The sequence below is a fragment of the Globicephala melas genome, chromosome 8 (assembly GCF_963455315.2).
Source record: "Globicephala melas chromosome 8, mGloMel1.2, whole genome shotgun sequence".
Lineage (NCBI taxonomy): Eukaryota > Metazoa > Chordata > Mammalia > Artiodactyla > Delphinidae > Globicephala > Globicephala melas.
The window spans coordinates 78,506,960-78,525,601 of record NC_083321.1 but is presented as its reverse complement, the minus strand read 5'-3'; the positions used below and the strand labels follow the sequence as shown (position 1 = coordinate 78,525,601).

The following is an 18,642-nucleotide window of genomic DNA, read 5'->3' as shown; positions in this document are numbered from 1 at the left end:
AAATCATGAGAATCTCATCCTCCCAGGAATTTTTAGAAATCTTGGATGGGCTTTGGACTTCCACAAGATATGAAATTTGAGTGTTTTCATCAATTTTAACCCAGATGTCAAAAAACATTTTAACCTAGATGTCCAGTTGACATGTAAACCCCATGTGGATAGGGATTTTGTGTATCTTGTTCACTGCTGTATACCCAGACTTAGGCCTAGAGTGGAAAACAAGACAGATAAAGTCCCTGTACTCATGAAGCTTCAATAAAGAAGAAAGAATCTCAGAGATGGTAAGTTATAGAATGAAGATTCATACCCAAATACAATTCTCAATCTCTAGACACTATTTCACAGTGGTAGCAGCAGGCTAACCACTAACATAATATCTCCCCTTTCGCAGCTAAGAAGTGTTTGCCATCCAGGTGTGGGCGTTAACTAATTCTCACCAATGAAATGTGAGCAGAAGTAGTGTGTGCCACTTCCAAGGCAAGATTTTAAAGAAGTAAGTATACTTTTACCCTTTGCCAGCTGGATGCAGCTAACAAAGCATCAAGAGATGGCAGAACCATGAAAGAGTCTGAACCAGGGCTTCTGAATCACAGTGTGGCATAAAGCCAGCAATTGTTAAGCAAGAAATAACTTTTATTGGGCTTCCCTGGTGGCGCAGTGGTTGAGAGTCCACCTGCCGATGCAGGGGACATGGGTTCGTGCCCCAGTCCGGGAAGATCCCACATGCCACAGAGCGGCTGGGCCCGTGAGCCCTGGCTGCTGAGCCTCTGCGTCCGGAGCCTGTGCTCCGCAACAGGAGAGGCCACAACAGTGAGAGGCCCACGTAACCTTTATTGTGTTTGAACCATTTTATATTATACATGTGTGGGTCTATTTTCTAATCGCAATTTAGGCCACACTAACCAATGAGTAACTGATATCAGCAGTAGTGTGCTGTTTAAAAAAAATTAATGTGGAGCATTTGTTTAAAAGTTGGTTAGCAGGTGGCATGCAAACAGATAATGTGAGCCAGGGCACAAAACCTTTCTGAACCAAGGATTCCTAACTTTTTTCGGTATTTACATGTATCAAACCTCTTGGTGTCAGGACTTATTTATACTTTAAAAAAGTATTGAAGCTTCCAGAAAATTTTTGTTTCTCTGCATTATTTCTGTCAACATTTACTATAATAGTCATTCAATGTGAGACAAATTTTAAAATATTCATTTATTCATCAATTTAAAAATAATAAGCCCAAGACTTGTTAACATAAATAACATATTTTATGAAAATAATTATAATTCCCAAAACAAAAATAAATTTGGTCAGAAGAGTGGTATTGTTTTACATTTCTGCAAATCTCTTTAATATATTCCTTAGTGAGAGATCGTCTATCTACTTCTGCATTCCATCTCTTGCAATATGTTGTTTTAGTTGAAGTATATGGAGAAAACACAGATAATGTAGTTGGAAAACAGAAAGAACTTTATAATCTTTTCAGTTAACTGTGAGTATTCTTCTTTGTTACTAAACCAAAACTCCACAAATGGTAGTTTCTTAAAGGACAGTTACAATTTGGAATCTGGAACCATATCAATCAACATTTCATACTCAACTACATTAAAATCCATTGGTCACTTGCACTCTGAATGGATATTTTACCCATGCATAATTTTGTAACATCATGCATTGATCATTTGGAAAATATTTGAGCTATGCAGATCTTCTAAATGTTGATACCTTTTACTGTGCAATATTTAAAAATCACATTCATTAATAAACCACTGATATCATAAGAAAAAGTCTTTATGTATGGAGAGGTTGTCAAACTTACAGTAGAGAGTTTAAGTTTTCCAAAATTCTAATTTTTGCATGAAAGCCTGAATTTCATCATTGTCAACAAATACTGTCAGTTTTTTCCTTGAAATGATAGGCTTATTTCATTCATTTTTGAGGAAAAAAAAAGTCTGCCAAATACCCAAATCTTAATAATCATAGTTTGTCATTCTTTCAAGTAAAAATTGCCTTCAGTGATAAAAGCTGCTAGTTTTGATCACAATTCGAACAGTCACACAAGTTCTTTTTTTTAAGGCAAACTGTACTTCAGTATGCAGCAGAAGTGCTTTATGGTGTTTCATCAGTCAGAATATTAAAATGACTTGTACTCAAGTTTTGAGATCTGATAAAATTATTTACTCTATCATTGAGGACATTCGTAAGTGAAACTGGAATCTTTTCCTGTGAGTACATGGAAGTGAAGAATGGATGACTACTAAAACATTTTGGTGCCTTGATTTGTGCCAAGGTGTCAGCAGTTTAGCCACTATTTTAGTTTTCCATTGCTGCATCACAAATTGCTACAAACTTAGTGGTCTAAAACACTACCCATTTATTAGCTTGAAGTCCTGTCCATTAGTAGTCTGGGAACTGCATCTCTGGTCCTCTACTAAGGGTATTACAAGGCTTAGTTCAACATGTTGGCCAGGCTGAGTTCTCATCTGGAGCTTAGGGTCCTCTTCCAAGTTCATATAGCTGAGACAGAACTAGATTCCTTGAAGTTGCAAGACCTAGGTCCCCATTTCTTTGCTGGCTATAAGCTGGAGGCACCTTCAGCAACTAGAGGCCACTGCATTCTTTACCTGCATCTTCAAAGCCAACAATAGAGAACTTTCTTACACATCAAATCTCTCCTGTGCTTCAAATCTCTTATAACACAAAGGGCCCCATTCCTTTTAAGGTTTTACCCGATTAGATCAAGCCCAATGAATAATCTCCTTTAATAACTCAGAGTTAACTGAGTAGTAAACTAAAGCATGGAAGTGGTAGCCCACTATATTCACAGGATTTGCCCACATTCAAGATGAGAAGGTTATCCAAGGTGTGCCCACCAGAGAGTGAAACCTCGGGGCTGTTTTAGAATTCTGCCCGCCATTACTTTTACACCATCAAATGTCAAGCACAGTGAAAGAGGCACAAAATGTCTTACTATTGTGGAAATAGTTTGACCTCACAGACCCCCAAAAATAACTCAAGTTTCCCCAGGGTACCACCGTTCTAGATGATCTCTAAGTTATCTGTATCTATTTTATGAAAGTGAATAGAGGAAAAAAAACGTTTTCTGTTTTATCCGTTATGTTTGACAAATATTAGGCAAATTATATTAAAAACATAATGATGGTTAAAAAATATTGCCCCACTTATTAAATATACTCTTTATACTCTTATTCAATTGAAAGAAAAAATACCATAGGATTGTTATAATATCATTTTTCATATTAAAGAATAGTCATCTTGGGCTTCCCTGGTGGCACAGTGGTTGAGAATCTGCCTGCTAATGCAGGGGACATGGGTTCGAGCCCTGGTCTGGGAAGATCCCACATGCCGCAGAGCAACTAGGCCCGTGAGCCACAACTACTGAGCCTGCGCGTCTGGAGCCTGTGCTCCACAACAAGAGAGACCGCAATAGTGAAGAGGCCCGCGCACCACTATGAAGAGTGGCCCCCACTTGCCGCAACTAGAGAAAGCCCTTGCACAGAAACGAAGACCCAACACAGCCAAAGATTACAAAATTTAAAAAAAAAGAATAGTCATCTAATTACTATCCTTGGACACTGTTGGGGGAGCTATACATGAAAGAATGTAATTTCGGAACCTCTTCTTCACACTTGGAGAAGCTGAAACTTACTCTAGGGCATAGTATTTACAGATTTCAATCACCAGTACAATGAAATATATATTCTAATATGACATTTAATGTTCAACTCAAATACTTAAATATGTTTACCTCTGTACATTTTTATGTGTCCCTGTGGAATAATAGGGAGTCTATTTCTCCAAATTCTGCTCCTAAGTCAGAAAATAGCCATTAACCATTACACCTGACTCTAATAGGGACCCAATACTTCCTGTAGTCAATTGTACTGAAAATATAGGGGGAGAGGAAGGAGCCATGTAAATAAAGGAGTTAGTGTTTATCAGTTCATACATCTAAATGAAGATGATTCTTGCATTTGCAATTCTGTCTACTTCCATTCCCCAGACTAATCCTGGACATGGTTGAGGAGGTGGGGGAATGGGCCAGAAATGTGGTAATGTGGGGATGATTTTCCCCAATCTCCACTAACAAAGAGAATCAGAAACAGACATTGGTGGAGAACAAAATCAAAGTGTGGAGCTCCTTGCAGACAATACTCTTGGGTTTCACTATAAGAAAATACAGACACTATGATTAAATAAATATTTTGAGTCTTCTATCAGATGTTAAATACTATTTATTTGAATGCTGGGGCTTCATTATATATTAAAAATTAAATATCAAAGTTAATTGTAAACTTTTTGGTAACTGTTTCTACTTCTTGAGCTTTGTTTTAAATTACCTTATATAAGAGTTCTCTTGAATAGTCACAATTGTTGTAGTTGAAAATATATCTTATTGGTATTGAGTGAAAAGAAACCTTGTGGCTCTTAAAGTTTATGCACATCAATTCCATTTACATTTTGTTGGCCAACCAAGCCACATAGTAACATCTAATTGCAAGTAGGCAGGAAAGTGCTATTGTACCTTGTGCACAGAAAGAAAGAAAGCTATAAAATATCTGAGAACAGTTCTAATGACTACCATACCTTCTAACATATTTCAAATTAAGGAAAAAAATGTTGCTTGGACTAAGCAAGATAAACTGTGCACTTTCTTTTTCCTCTGCCATAGTAACCAATAATGTTCTAGATAGTGACATTTGATAGATATGTCAAATCTAGATAGATTTGTTCTAATGACAAAGAACAGGGTCCCCAGCTGACCCTTGACCAACATGTAGTGTGAGCAACAAACAAATTTGGTTGTCTTAAACAATTGAACAATTGACTTCTTTGTTTCTCTGCCCTAATCTAGCCCATCCAGACTGCTACAGATAAGATGTGTACTCACCCACCCCACTGTCTCACACCCTGACCATTTCACTAATTTACATAGCCTACTTGCCCCTGTAAGCATGTGAGTTTGTAAAGCTGTTTTACAGTATGTTGTCTTAATAAAGTCTGTTGCACCTATAACTAGTTACATGATAATCATTTGTCTAATAAATATAGTGCTTTTAATTTTGCCTTTCAGTGTAATGAAGTATGCCAGTGAACCTACTGTTTTAAGGTTCTCAGTATAAAAAAACTTTCAAAATGTATTACTATAATAGGTAATCTTTTCCTCTATAATTGTTGTAGGAAGGAGGACCCCTTCCAGGGCCCAAGCGTGTCTAACACTCGGAAATGAATTGTGCAAGGAGACACATGTACTGACAAAGCAAAAGACTTTATTGGGAAGGGGCACCCAGGTGGAGAGCAGTAGGGTAAGGGAACCCAGGAGAGCTGCTCTGCCACGTGGCTTGCAGTCTCACGTTTTATGATAATGGATTTTGCTTTCCAGGTTGTCTTTGGCCAGTCATCTTGCTTGTTGCCCATACTTGGACTGAATCAAGGTCTATCCTGGTGGTGTGCAGATCTCTCAGGCAAGATAGATTCCAGTGTGAAGGTTTCTAGGAAGTTGACAGGATGTTTGGGTTGGCATCTCCTCCCTCCTCCTTTTGTGCCTCCTGAATTCTCCTGGTTAGTTTTTGGTGGCAGCACTGCATTCTTTATTGGAACCTCCTGTTATGAGACAATTCAGGCAAGTTATTTTTTTAGATGCTTTGATGATGCTTTCTTTACCGTGTGCATGATCTAGCTTAAAAGAAAACAGTCTTCCTTAGATTTGCAACTAAATACCCTTTAATATTATTTTAAAAAATACATAACACTAATGTAAAGTGCTGAAGAGAAAGCTTTATACCATAGTAACTATTTTTTATTAGAATTTTTTAATTGGAGTATAATTGCCTTCCAATGTTTTGTTAGTTTCTGCTGTACAATGAAGTGAATCAGCTATATGTATACATATATGCCCTCCCTCTTGGACCTCCCTCCCACCCCCCATCCCGCCCATCTAAGTCATCACAGAGCACCGAGCTGAGATCCTAATGGGAACAGTAGGTTCCCATTAGCTATCTATTTGGTACTATATTTATATCAACCCTAATCTCCCAGTTTATCCTGCCATCTACTTCCCCCTCTGTGTCCACCCATCCATTCTCTATGTCTGCATCTCTATCCCTGCCCTGCAAATAGGTTCATCTGTACCATTTTTCTAGATTCCATATATGTGCATTAGCATACGGTATTTGTTTTTCTCTTTCTGACTTACTTCACTCTGTATGACAGACTCTAGGTCCATCCACCTCACTACAAATAACTCAATTTCATTTCTTTTTATGGCTGAGTAATATTCCATTGCATATATGTACGACATCTTCTTTATCCATTCTTCTGTCAGTGGACATTTAGGTTGCTTCCCTATCCTGGCTATTGTAAATAGTGTTGCAATGAACATTGGGGTACATGTGTCTTTTTGAATTATGGTTTTCTCAGGGTATATGCCCAGTAGTGGGATTGCTGGGTCATATGGTAGTTCTATTTTTAGTTTTTTAATGACCCTCCATACTGTTCTCCATAGTGGCTGTATCAATTTACATTCCCACCAACAGTGCAAGAAGGTTCCATATGCTCCACACCCTCTCTGCCATTTATGGTTTGTAGATTTTTTATGTTGGCCGTTCTGACTGGGGTGAGGTGATACTCCATTGTAGTTTTGATTTGCATTTTTCTAATAATTAGTAATGTTGAGCATCTTCTCCTGTGCCTCTTGGCCATCTGTATGTCTTATTTGGAAAACTGTCTATTTAGGCCTTTGGCCAATTTTTCAATTGAGCTTTTTTTGTTTTTGTTTTTTGTTGTTGTTTTTCATATTGAGCTGCCTGAGCTGTTTCTGTATTTTGGAAATTAATCCTTTGTCAGTTGCTTCGTTTGCAAATATTTTCTCCCATTCTGAGGGTTGTCTTTTTGTCTTTTTTACAGTTTCCTATGCTGTGCAAAAGCTTTTAAGTTTAATTAAGTCCCATTTGTTTATTTTTGTTTTTATTTCCATTTCTCTAGGAGGTGGGTCAAAAAAGATCTTGCTGCAATTTATGTCAAAGAGTGTTTTTCCTACGTTTTCCTCTAAGAATTTTATAGTTTACAGTCTTACACTTAGATCTTTTATCCATTTTGAGTTTATTTTTGTGTATAGTGTTAGGGAGTGTTCTAATTTCATTCTTTTACATGTAGCTGTCCAGTTTTCCCAGCACCACTTACTGAAGCAACTATCTTTTCCCCATTATATATTTTTGACTCCTTTGTCATAGACTTGTCCTCTAATCTCTGTCATAGATTAGGTGACCATAGGTGCGTGGGTTTATCTCAGGGCTTTCTATGCTGTACCACTGATCTATATTTCTGTTTTTGTGCCAGTACCATACTGTCTTGAATAGTTTAGCTTTGTCGTATAGTCCAAAGTCAAGGAGCTTGATTCCTCCAGCTCTGTTTTTCTTTCTCAGGATTGTGTTTCCATCGAAATTGTAAAATTTTTTCTTCTAATTCTGTGAAAAATGCCATTGGTAATTTGATAGGGATTGCTTTGAGTTGTGTAGTCTATTTCACAATATTGATTCTTCCAATCCAAGAAAATGGTATATCTCTCCATCTGATTGTGTCATCTTTGATTTCTTTCATCAGTGTCTTATAGTTTACTGACTATAGGTCTTTTACCTCCATAGGTAGGTTTATTCCTAGGTATTTTATTCTTTTTGTTGCAAAGGTAAATGGGATTTTTCCTTAATTTCTCTTTCTGATTTTTTGTTGTTAGTGTATAGGAATGCAAGAGATTTCTGTGCATTAATTTTGTATCTTGCAACTTTACGAAATTCGTTGATTAGCTCTAGTAGTTTTCTGGTGGCATCTTTAGGATTTTCTATGTATAGTATCATATCATCTGCAAACAGTGAGAGTTTCACTTCTTCTTTTCCAATTTGGATTCCTTTTATTTCTTTTCCTTCTCTGATTGCAATGGCTAGGGCTTCTAAAACTATGTTGAATAATAGTGGTGAGGGTGGACATCCTTGTTTTATTCCTGATCTTAGAGGAAATGCTTTCAGTTTTTCACCATTAAGAATCATGTTTGCAGTGGGTTTGTCATATATGGCCTTTATTATGTTGAGGTAGGTTCCCTCTATGCCCACTTTCTGGGGAGTTTTTATCATAAATGGGTATTGAATTTTGTCAAAAGCTTTTTCTGCATCTATTGAGATGATCATATGGCTTTTATTCTTTAATTTGTTAATATGGTTTATCACATAGATTGATTTGCATATATTGAAGAATCCTTGCATCCATGGTATAAATCCCACCTGATCAGGGTGTATGATCATTTTAATGTGTTGTTGGATTCAGTTTGCTAGTGTTCAGGATTTTTGAGTCTATGTTCATCAGTGGTATTGGCCTATAATTTTCATTCTTGTGATATCTTTGTCTGATTTGGTATCAGGGTGATGGTACCCTCGTAGAATGAGCTTAGGAGTGTTCATTCCTTTGCAATTTCTTGGAAGAGTTTCGGAAAGGTAGGTATTAGCTGTTCTCTCAATGTTTGATAGAATTCACCTGTGAAGCCATCTGGTCCTGGACTTCTGTTCATTGGGAGTTTTTAAATCACAGTTTCAATTTCATTACTTGTGATTGGTCTGTTCATATTTCTTCCTGGTTCAGTCTTGGAAGGTTGTACCTTTCTAAGAATTTGTCCATTACTTCCAGGTTGTCTATTTTATTGGCACGTAGCTGCTTATAGTAGTCTCTTATGATCCTTTATATTTCTGTGGTGTCAGTTGTAATTTCTCCTTTTTCATTTCTGACTTTATTGATTTTAATCCTCTCCCTTTTCTTCCTGATGAGTCTGACCAAAGGTTTATCAATTTTGTTATCTTCTCAAAGAACCAATTTTTAGTTTTATTGATCTTTGCTATTGTTTTCTTTTTCTATTTCATTTTTTTCTGCTCTGATCTTTATGATTTCTTTCCTTCTACTAACTTTGGGGGTTTTTTTTGTTCTTCTTTCTCTAGTTGCTTTAGGTGTAAATTTTGATTGTTTATTTGAGATTTTTCTTGTTTCTTGAGGTGAGACTGAGTTGCTATAAACGTCCCTCTTAGAACTGCTTTTGCTGCCTCCGTAGGTTTGGGTTGTTGTGTTTTCATTGTCATTTGTTTCTATGTATTTTTTTATTTCCTCTTTGATTTCTTCAGTGATCTCTTTGTTATTTAATAGTGAATTATTTAGCCTCTATGTGTCTGTGTTTTTTACAGGTTTTTTCCTGTAATTGATTTCTAATCTCATAGCACTGTGGTCAGAAAAGATGCTTGACACGATTTCAATTTTCTTAAGTTAACCAAGGTTTGATTTGTGACCCGAGATGTGCTCTATCCTGGAGAATGACCCATGAGCACTTGAGAAGAAAGTATATTCTGCCGCTTTGGGGTGGAATGTCCTATTAATGTCAATTAAGTCTATCTGGTCTATTTTGTCATTTAAAGCATGTGTTTCCTTATTTTCTGTCTGGATGTCTGCCCATTGGTGTAAGTGGGGTGTTAAAGTCACCCACTATTATTTTGTTACCATCAATTTCCCCTTTTATGGCTGTTAGCATTTGCCTTATGTATTGAGGTGCTCATATGTTGGATGCATAAATATTTATAATTGATGTATCTCCTTCTTTGATTGATCCCTTGATCATTATGTAGTGTCTGTCCTTCCTTGTCTCTTGTAGTAGTCTTTATTTTAAAGTCTAGTATATCTGATATGAGTATTGCTACTCCATCTTTTTTTTGATTTACATTTGCATGTAATATCTTTTTCCATCCATTCACTTTCAGTCTGTATATGTCCCTAAGTCTGAAGTGGACCTCTTGTAGACAGCATATACACAGGTCCTATTTTTGTGTGCGTTCTAATGGACACAAAATCCATTTACATTCAAGGTAATTATGGATATGTATATTCCTATTACCATTTTCTTAATTGTTTTAGGATTGGTTTTATGGGTCTTTTTCTTTCCTTGTATTTCCTGCTTAGATAAGTTCCTTTAGTATTTGTTGTAAAGCTGGTTTGGTGGTGCTGAATTCTCTTAGCTTTTGCTAGTCTGTAAAGCTTTTGATTTCTCTGTCAAATCTGTATGAGATCCTTGCTGGGTAGAGTAATCTTGGTTGTAGGTTTTCTGCTTTCATCACTTTGAAGATATCCTGCCACCCTCTTCTGGCCTGCAGAGTTTCTGCTGAAACATCAGCTGATAAACTTATACAGATTCCCTTGTATGTTATTCTTTGCTTTTCCCTTTCTGCTCTTAATATTTTTTCTTTGAATTTAATTTTTGTTAGTTTGATTAATATGTGTCTTGACATGTTTCTTCTTGGGTTTATCCTATATGGTACTCTCTGCACTTCCTGGGCTTGGGTGGCTAAGATATTTTCTCAGATTCTTTCTCTTTTTCTTCTTCTTCTGGGACCCCTATAATTCGAATATTGGTGCATTTACTGTTTTTCCAGAGGTCTCTGAGACTGTCTTCATTTCTTTTTTTTTTTTTTTTTTTGCAGTACATGGGCCTCTCCCGTTGTGGAGCACAGGCTCCAGACACACAGGCTCAGCGGCCATGGCTCATGGACCTAGCCACTCCACAGCATGTGGGATCTTCCCGGACCAGGGCACAAACCCGTGTCCCCTGTATCGGCAGGTGGACTCTCAACCACTGTGCTGCTAGGGAAGCCCTGTCCTCATTTCTTTTCATTCTTGTTTCTTTATTCTGCTCCTCAGCAGTTATTTCCACCATTCTGTCTTCCACCTCACTTATTCATTCTTCTGCCTCAGTTATTCTGCTATTGATTCTTTCTAGTGTATTTTTCATTTCAGTTATTGTGTTGTTCATCACTGTTTGTTCTTTAGTTCTTCTCAGCCCTTGTTACACATTTCTTGTATTTTCTCAATCCCTATCTCCATTCTATTTCCAAGATTTTGGATTATCTTTACTATCATTACCCTGAATTCTTTTTCAGGTAGTTGCCTATTTCCTCTTCATTTATTTGATCTTATAGGTTTTTACCTTGCTCCTTCGTGTGTAAAATATTTTTTTGTCATCTCTTTTTTTTTTGATGGGTGGGGCTGTGTTCCTATCTTGCTGATTGTTTGGCCCAAGGCATCTAGCACTGGAGTTTGCAGGCAGTTGGGTGGAGCCGGGTCTTGGTGCTGAGATGAGGACCTCCAGGAGAGCTCACACCATTTAATATTCCCTGGGGTCTGAAGTTCTCTGTTAGTCCAGTGATTTGGACTTGGTGCTCCCACCACAGTAGGTCAGGCCTGACCCCCAGCCTGGGAACCAAGACCCCACAAGCCTCGCGGTATGGCAAAAAAAAAAAAAAAAAAAAGGTGACAAACAAAAAGGAGCAGAACAATAATAAAGAATAAAAAATAAAATAAAATTAGAAAACTTAAGAAGTGTTAGAAAAAAGAAAAATGAAATAACAAACAAGGCAGAACCACAACAGCTAAAAAAAAAAGAAAAGCCCAGAAAAGTCCTTGGTGGGGGGGTGGGGAGTGGGGCAGGGCTCATGTCGGGACTCTCGTAGCCGGAAGAAGCCTTGGTGGAGTGGGGTCCCCCAGGGCCCAGGACCCTTGTGTCTGGAAAAGGCCTTTGCAGGGGGCAGGGGGTGGCAGGGCTTGGGCTCAGGACCTGTGAGGCTGGAAAAGGCCCTGCCATGGGGTGCAGGATTTAAGCTCAGGATCTGCACAGCAGGAGGGAGCCCTGGAGGGCAGAGGTTCAGGCATGGGACCCTAGCAGGCTCGCAGGGGCCCGAGTGGGTAGGGGAGACCATGGCCGTGTTCCCCTCTGATCCCCCAATGTCCTGAAGGTCTCTCTCTGTCCCCGCTGATCCCCTCACTGTGAGTGGGCCCGTCCAAGCATGGGAGCCCCTCCCCTCCCCCAGGCACCCCTCAGGGGTGCCAGTCTCATCCTGCCTCCACTTTTCTTCCTCCCTCCCTCCATCCCATGACCCCAGGACCTGCACAGCCGGAAGGGGCCACAGAGGGCGAAGGTTCAGACCCAGGACCCCAGCAGGCTCACTGGGGCCCAAGCTGGTGGGGGAGACGCTGGCCATATTCCCCTCCAATTCCCCTACCCCCGAAGGTCTCTCCCTGTCCCCGCTTATCCCCTCCCTGTGAGTGGTCCCCTCCAAGGGTGGGAACCCCTCCCCTCCCCCTGCTGCCCCTCAGGGGCACTGGTCCCATCACACCTCCACTTTTCCTCCCCGCCTCCTTCCCCCCAACACACATCCTACCAGGTCGCGTGGGGATTCTTCCTGTCCCCTTAGGGGTCCAAGGCCCCCCACCAGTGCCTACTAGGTGCCCTAGTTGTGACGGGACACAAACTCCTAGTTCTCCTACTCTGCCATCTGGACTCCGCCCTGTACCATGGTAACTATTAAGAAAAATTGTTCACATAAACTGCTATTTTGAGTCTTTTAGCTTCTATTTCTATTTCCATTTTTATTTACATAGAAAGATTGTTAAATTACATGCAATTAAATCAGAGCTTTCTGCTTCACAGTCTAGCATCTGTTTTGAATAAATTCTATGATAGAATAACACTGTGACATCACAGCCTGTTGCTCTGAGAATAGAACATCAAATAATTGGCAGCAACAGTTTACTCAGCAGGGTAGCTTAGGATAAATTTAAAGAAAAGAGGCCAAGTAATGTAAGCAGAGAGGGTAGGGGGTCCTCAGAGAAAGAGAACCAGGAATGGCTTTCTTGACATAGGAACCCATTTTGGCCTAAGCCATTTTGTGATCTAAGCCAGGTGGCAATGCTTGCCCTTGAACAAGTCTCAGTAATTAATGATCTTCAGGGATGGAATGCAGAAACTAGGGAGAAACAGTCAAGAAACAATAGTGCAGGACTTCCCTCATGGCACACTGGTTAAGAATCCGCCTGCCAGTGCAGGAGACACGGGTTCAAGCCCTGGTCCAGGAAGATCCCACATGCCGCAGAGCAACTAAGCCCATGTGCCACAACTACTGAGCCTGCACTCTAGAGCCCAGGAGCCACAACTACTGAAGTCCATGTGTCTAGAGCCTGTGCTCCACAATGAGAGAACCCACCACAATGGGAAGCCTGCGCACTGCAAAGAAGAGTATCCCCCGCTTGCCACATCTAGAGAAAGCCCACAAGCAGCAATGAAGACCCAATGCAGCCAAAAATAAATAAATAAATTTATTTTTTTAAAAAAAGACAAAATAGTGCAGCCTTGGGCAGGGTCCTGGTTCCTCAAGTGATACACATAATAACATATCTTTGAGTTCTGCAGAAACTTAGGCCCCCATCCAGGTGGAGGGTGGAATGATGATGTTGACCCTCCTGACTTCAATCAACTAAAACTTGGACTCTGTCAAGCTTTGCCCCAATTCTATGCTGAATTCTCCTCTGCTCAAGGCCCCTCATGAATATGCATGTACCCTTAGATTAAAACTTCCCTGAATTTGCTGTTAGGGGAGACACTGCTTTGGGAAAGATCCCCAGTGTTCTCCTTACTTGCTGCAAGTAATAAATACTTCCTTCTCTCAATCTTTGGCTTGTTTGTATCTATTGGCTCGACACCCACCAGAAGGTGAACCCAGATTTTAGGTAACAGTAGCAATTCCCATTTTTCAAGCATTGCCTTGGCACCTTTGAGTTATCTAACAAATATAAAATTTGAAATTTTACACCACTAAGAAATATATTCACTGAAACTGAAACAGGAGGGAAGGGGGCAGGGCACAACCTTTAAAGGAATGACATAGCCATTGAGGACAGAAGAAAAACTGGTAGAACCAACTAGGTACGATATGGTGGAAGATTTGACTGCCAGGAGACCTTGAGCCTCATTGTACGTCCATTGTAATACATTAGCATGCTAAATGACACACCCATAGGTGCCATGACAGAGTTCCGAGGCCAACCATAAAAGGCCAAAAAGTGGGAGGAGGCCCAAATCCTGGAAATCCCTGCCCTTTCTCCAAAATAGTTGGAATAATCCTCCCACTTGTTAGCCTGTGAAATTACCCAGCCCATAAAAACCAACCACCCCATATTTTGGGGCCGCTCTCAAGCTTTTTGAGATGGACCACATTCTGTCTATGGAATATGTATCTCTCTAAATACATCCACTTCTTACTTATCACTTTGCCTCTCACTGAATTCCTTCTGTGCTGAGACATAAAGAACCTGAGCTTCATTAAGCCCTGAGACCAGGTATGTGATTTCAACTGAAAGACAATGGGTTCAAGCCCCAATCTGGGTTTTGACTAGGTTCGAGTCCCAGCCCATGTGTTCAAGTCCCAATCCGAGATGCGTGGTTTCAGCACCAGTGAAGTTATTCCCATCATATATCTAGTGTCCTTGTCAGGAATTGAGTTGTGAAGTCAATGAATATATATTTTGGGGACTCCTTTATTAGAGAAAGGAAAGGGATCTAAGGTTTCCATGTGATGCACAGTCCTTTCCAAGAGGTTCAAATGTGGCTCCGCATGGCCCAGCAACCTATAAACCAAAAAAAATAAGACATCCAGTCTTCCTGCTGGGGAAATTCTAGGAGCTTGATGGTTGTTTTAAGGCTCAAAGTCTTTTTTAGTCCAGGTACCTAGTTTCTTGAACAACACAATTCCCTTAAACTTAGCAGACTTTCTAACATGTTTGCTTTTACTTCCATATTCTAAATTCCACTTTCTAGTTCTTTCTTATACATATATAATTCTCGAGAATGATGCTTCCTCATACATACGCCCCTCACTCTCAACTTAATTAAGGATGGCTATCTTGAGGCTATCTGCAGCAACAAGTTTGGATGGCAAGGTTAAAAACCTTAATTTGATCTTTGCAAAAAGATTGAGTCACATTTTATTTTAACTGAGAGATATTTTAGTGCCTTTGTCACTTAAATTTTTTCCAGTCTTATCTTTTGTTACTTAGGATCTAGGAGAAGTCAGCTTTTCTAATCCTGAAAGGACCTTGATCTCTAGAATTCCTTAGTACTCTTCTATCTCTCCTAAAAAAAAACCAAACAGTTCTCATCTGAGCTCCCCTCTTTCACATAATATCTTGCTAAAGGCAGATAACTGTAACCGACACATTATCACTCTGCCTCCATTTACTTCCCATAGATTTAGAGTCTCACTAGGTTCATGGTTAACTTCTACTTCTCATTGGAGTCAGTTTTACTAAATATTTTGCCAAGGCACGGTAGGGCTGTCCAGCTAACCAGCCTGCTACTCTGCTTCTTTCTTGCCTGCTGCCTACTTATTCTGTACAACATATTTTATGTTCCTGCACCCTCCTTCCAAACACCAATGTCTGTATTCATGTGGTAGTCATTACTGTCATTTACCAAATATGTCTGGATTTCCATTTTCTTGACACATAGTAGGATTCCATTTCTTTGTTCTTTTTAAAGATAAGCATGACCATTTGACTTGTTTTGATAGAAGTGATATATCACATATGCACAGAAACATTAAAAGCCAATGTATGATTTACCATAGTTCTTTTCCACTGCTGTGGTGATCATGGAAGCATAAGTCAAGATGAAGTTTTTATCAGCCTAGCTATGATGACTAGAGTCTTCTTGATGGCATACTGTAAACAAGAAATTAATTTTCATTTGATAAGATGCTGAGATTTTGGTGTTATTGTAACATAGCCTAGTCCTGACAAATACAGTCAAGGTATTGCAAATGTTACAATAAACAACCCTGAAATTTCAGTGGCTTAACGTAGCAGAATCATATTTCTCCTTCACTTGACAGTTCAGTGTGGTATTTGGCAGGCAATCTTCCATGTGATGATTGAGGGATCTAGACTACTTCCACTTTGGGGCTCCACTATTCCCTGGGATGATAGAATCCTCTCCTGAGTGATTTGAATCTGGCTGACTGGCAGGTAAAGAGCAGCCTAAGGCAGGAGATTTTCATGGCAGGGCAGGAAATATAATCTTACTGTCTCCAGGGTAAGAAAGAATGACTTTCAGTGAACACATAGCACTCCCTGACACAGAAACCTGGAGCTCCACTGAATGAATCTGCAGGTCGCTCAGGCCTTGACTTTCTCTTAAGGTGTGTACAGGGCTGGCTCCATGAGCATATCTGAGAATTCTCTGGTTGTTTAGCCCATAGAGAGAAAATATCTTGAAAAAATTTTTGTGTGCTTTTCTTTTCTGAACATTCTTGTTCATGAACATTTTAATCAGTGTCATTCTTATTGCCTCGAGGAGAAATATGATGGTAAAGTCAGAAATGAAAATCAGTTAATGTTTAATTTTTTTTACTTTAAAAATATGCTCTTGAAACCTCATGATAGTAACAAAATAAATAAATAAAATGCATTTGAAAGACAAAATTTTTGTTTCTTATGAGCCATATTTTCCTTAGAGACAAGAAGGCCCTTGCAAATTAAAAGTCCAGGCCCTGAAAGAAGCAGAGCATAGAGTTTATGCCATAACAATTGGCTAGAGTCGGTTCAAGAGTTGGATAGAGGTTGATCTCGGATGAGGTCTCTGTGAGGCTAGAGATGAAGGAGTAGATCTGTGAGGAACACTTGGAGAGGATCAGACTCAATGATAAGAAATGCCAACGTCGTCATTTTCAGGGCCCAGAGCAGTGTGGGTGCGAAGTAAATGTCTGAGACTATTTGCAGATCATTTATTGCCTTTCTAGGAATCACTGCCTTCGCTGACTAGGCTGCTGAGTCGTGTGAACTAATCTGCTCAGTGCTGAGTAGGGAGGGCCTTCAGTAAATGCCCACATGTCACCTGTGAACTTTCCAAAGAAGTGATGCCTAACCAAAGCCGAAGAACTTGCTAAGTCCTAGTCAAACTGCCCTGTGTAGATCACGCTATTTTTTTCTTTTTTTCGGTATGCAGGCCTCTCACTGTTGTGGCCTCTCCCGTTGCAGAGCACAGGCTCCGTACGCGCAGGCTCAGCGGCCATGACTCACGAGCCCAACTGCTCCGCGGCATGTGGGATCTTCCCGGACCGGGGCACGCCTCCTTCTCTGCAATCCTTCTTTGATTATGTGGACTACCTTAAGTAAATATCCTTTCTAGACTAGTAGAACTTGACTTTTGGTTGGCTGTACACTAAGGACTCCAGCTGATACATAATTATGTTCTCCTTAGAAGTTTTGATAGCACCTTCATATTTTCTTACTGTTTTCTTTGTTTGTCTTTTGTTTGGGATGCTTCCCGACCAGGGATCAAACCCACGCCCCCTACAGTGGAAGCACAGATTCTTAACCACTGGACCACCAGGGAAGTCCCTTACTTTCTCAACATTACAATGCTGTGATGTCTAGATAAAGCATATATTATTATTATATTATACAGATGCCAAAACTGAATCACAACACAATTAAATGTTTTATCCAAGGCTGCAAAGTTAAAAACGGCAAATACATCACTTTAATCGTGGTTCTTATTTTAAGAAACAATTTCCACTATGCCAACTTTCTAATATCAAGTTTGGGAAGTATATAGTGAGACAAAAACACGACATCCATGTATGCTTAAGGCTGTGAAAATGTTTATAAGAAAATACCTAAACACAAGCTCCCTGCACTCACTTGTGGTTTTCTCTGCCACCCATCCAAAAACACATGTTCACCATGTTTTCCTTTCCCTCTGTCATCATGACAAACAATGTTCCAGATAGTGGCTACTCTCTCAATCTGAGTCCTGGAGTGGATGATAGCCAGTGTCAGGCTGTAACTGATGTGCTCTAGCACACTGCTTTAGGATGTAAGGGGAACATGGCATATGCTACATAGTTCTGCACTGCTGGGCCTCTTGAAAACACTAGGGGTTCTTGTAGGCTTTACTAAAGCTCCAAGATAGGAATTTCTGTTTTAACATCCCATTTATACTGTTTTCTTTTTCATTTTTTTTTCTTACGGGTATATAGTTGCTTTACAATGTTGTCTTAGTTTCAGGTGTATGGCAAAGTGAGTTATACATATATAAATACATATCCACTCTTTTTTGGATCCTTTTCCCATATAGGCTCATTACAAAGTACTGAGTAGAGTTCCCTGTGCTATACAGTAGGTCCTTATTAGTTATCTATTTTATATATAGTAGTGTGTATATGTCAATCCAATCTCCCAATTAATCACTCCCTCGCCTTACCCCCTAGTAACCATAGTGTGTTTTTATATCTGTAACTATTTCTGTTTTGTAGATAAGTTCATTTGTACCCTCTTTTTATATTCCTCATAAAACTGATATCATATGATATTTGTCTTTCTCTGCCTGACTTACTTCACTCAGTTTGACAATCTCTGGGTCCAACGATGTTGCTGCAAACAGCATTATTTCATTCTTTTTAATGGCTGAGTAATAGTCCATGGTATATATGTACCACATCTTCTTTATCCATTCCTCTGTTGATGGACATTTAGGTTGCTTCCATGTCCTGGCTATTGTAAATAGTGCTGCAATGAACATTGGGGTGCATGTATCTTTTCGAATTATGGTTTTCTCCAGATGTATACCCAGGAGTGGGATTGCTGGATCATATGGTAGCTCCATTTTTAGTTATTTAAGGAAACTCCATACTGTTCTCCATAGCGGCTGCACCAGTTTAAATTCCCACCAACAGTGTAGGAGGGCTCCCTTTTCTCCACACCCTCCCCAGCATTTAT

At 39.6% G+C, this 18,642-nt stretch overlaps 1 long non-coding RNA gene across 2 annotated transcripts; it reads left to right on the top strand.

The window, feature by feature from the left end:
- The first annotated feature begins 150 nt into the window (after window positions 1-150).
- LOC132597709 (uncharacterized) lies at window positions 151-18,193 on the top strand. 2 transcript variants are annotated; one of them, XR_009564950.1, is made up of 3 exons: window positions 151-281; window positions 392-493; window positions 16,900-18,193. It is a non-coding gene; the product is annotated as an uncharacterized lncRNA (long non-coding RNA). The 2 variants fall into 2 exon arrangements; XR_009564949.1 differs by having other exon boundaries at window positions 16,868-18,193.
- The last annotated feature ends 449 nt before the right edge of the window (window positions 18,194-18,642 follow it).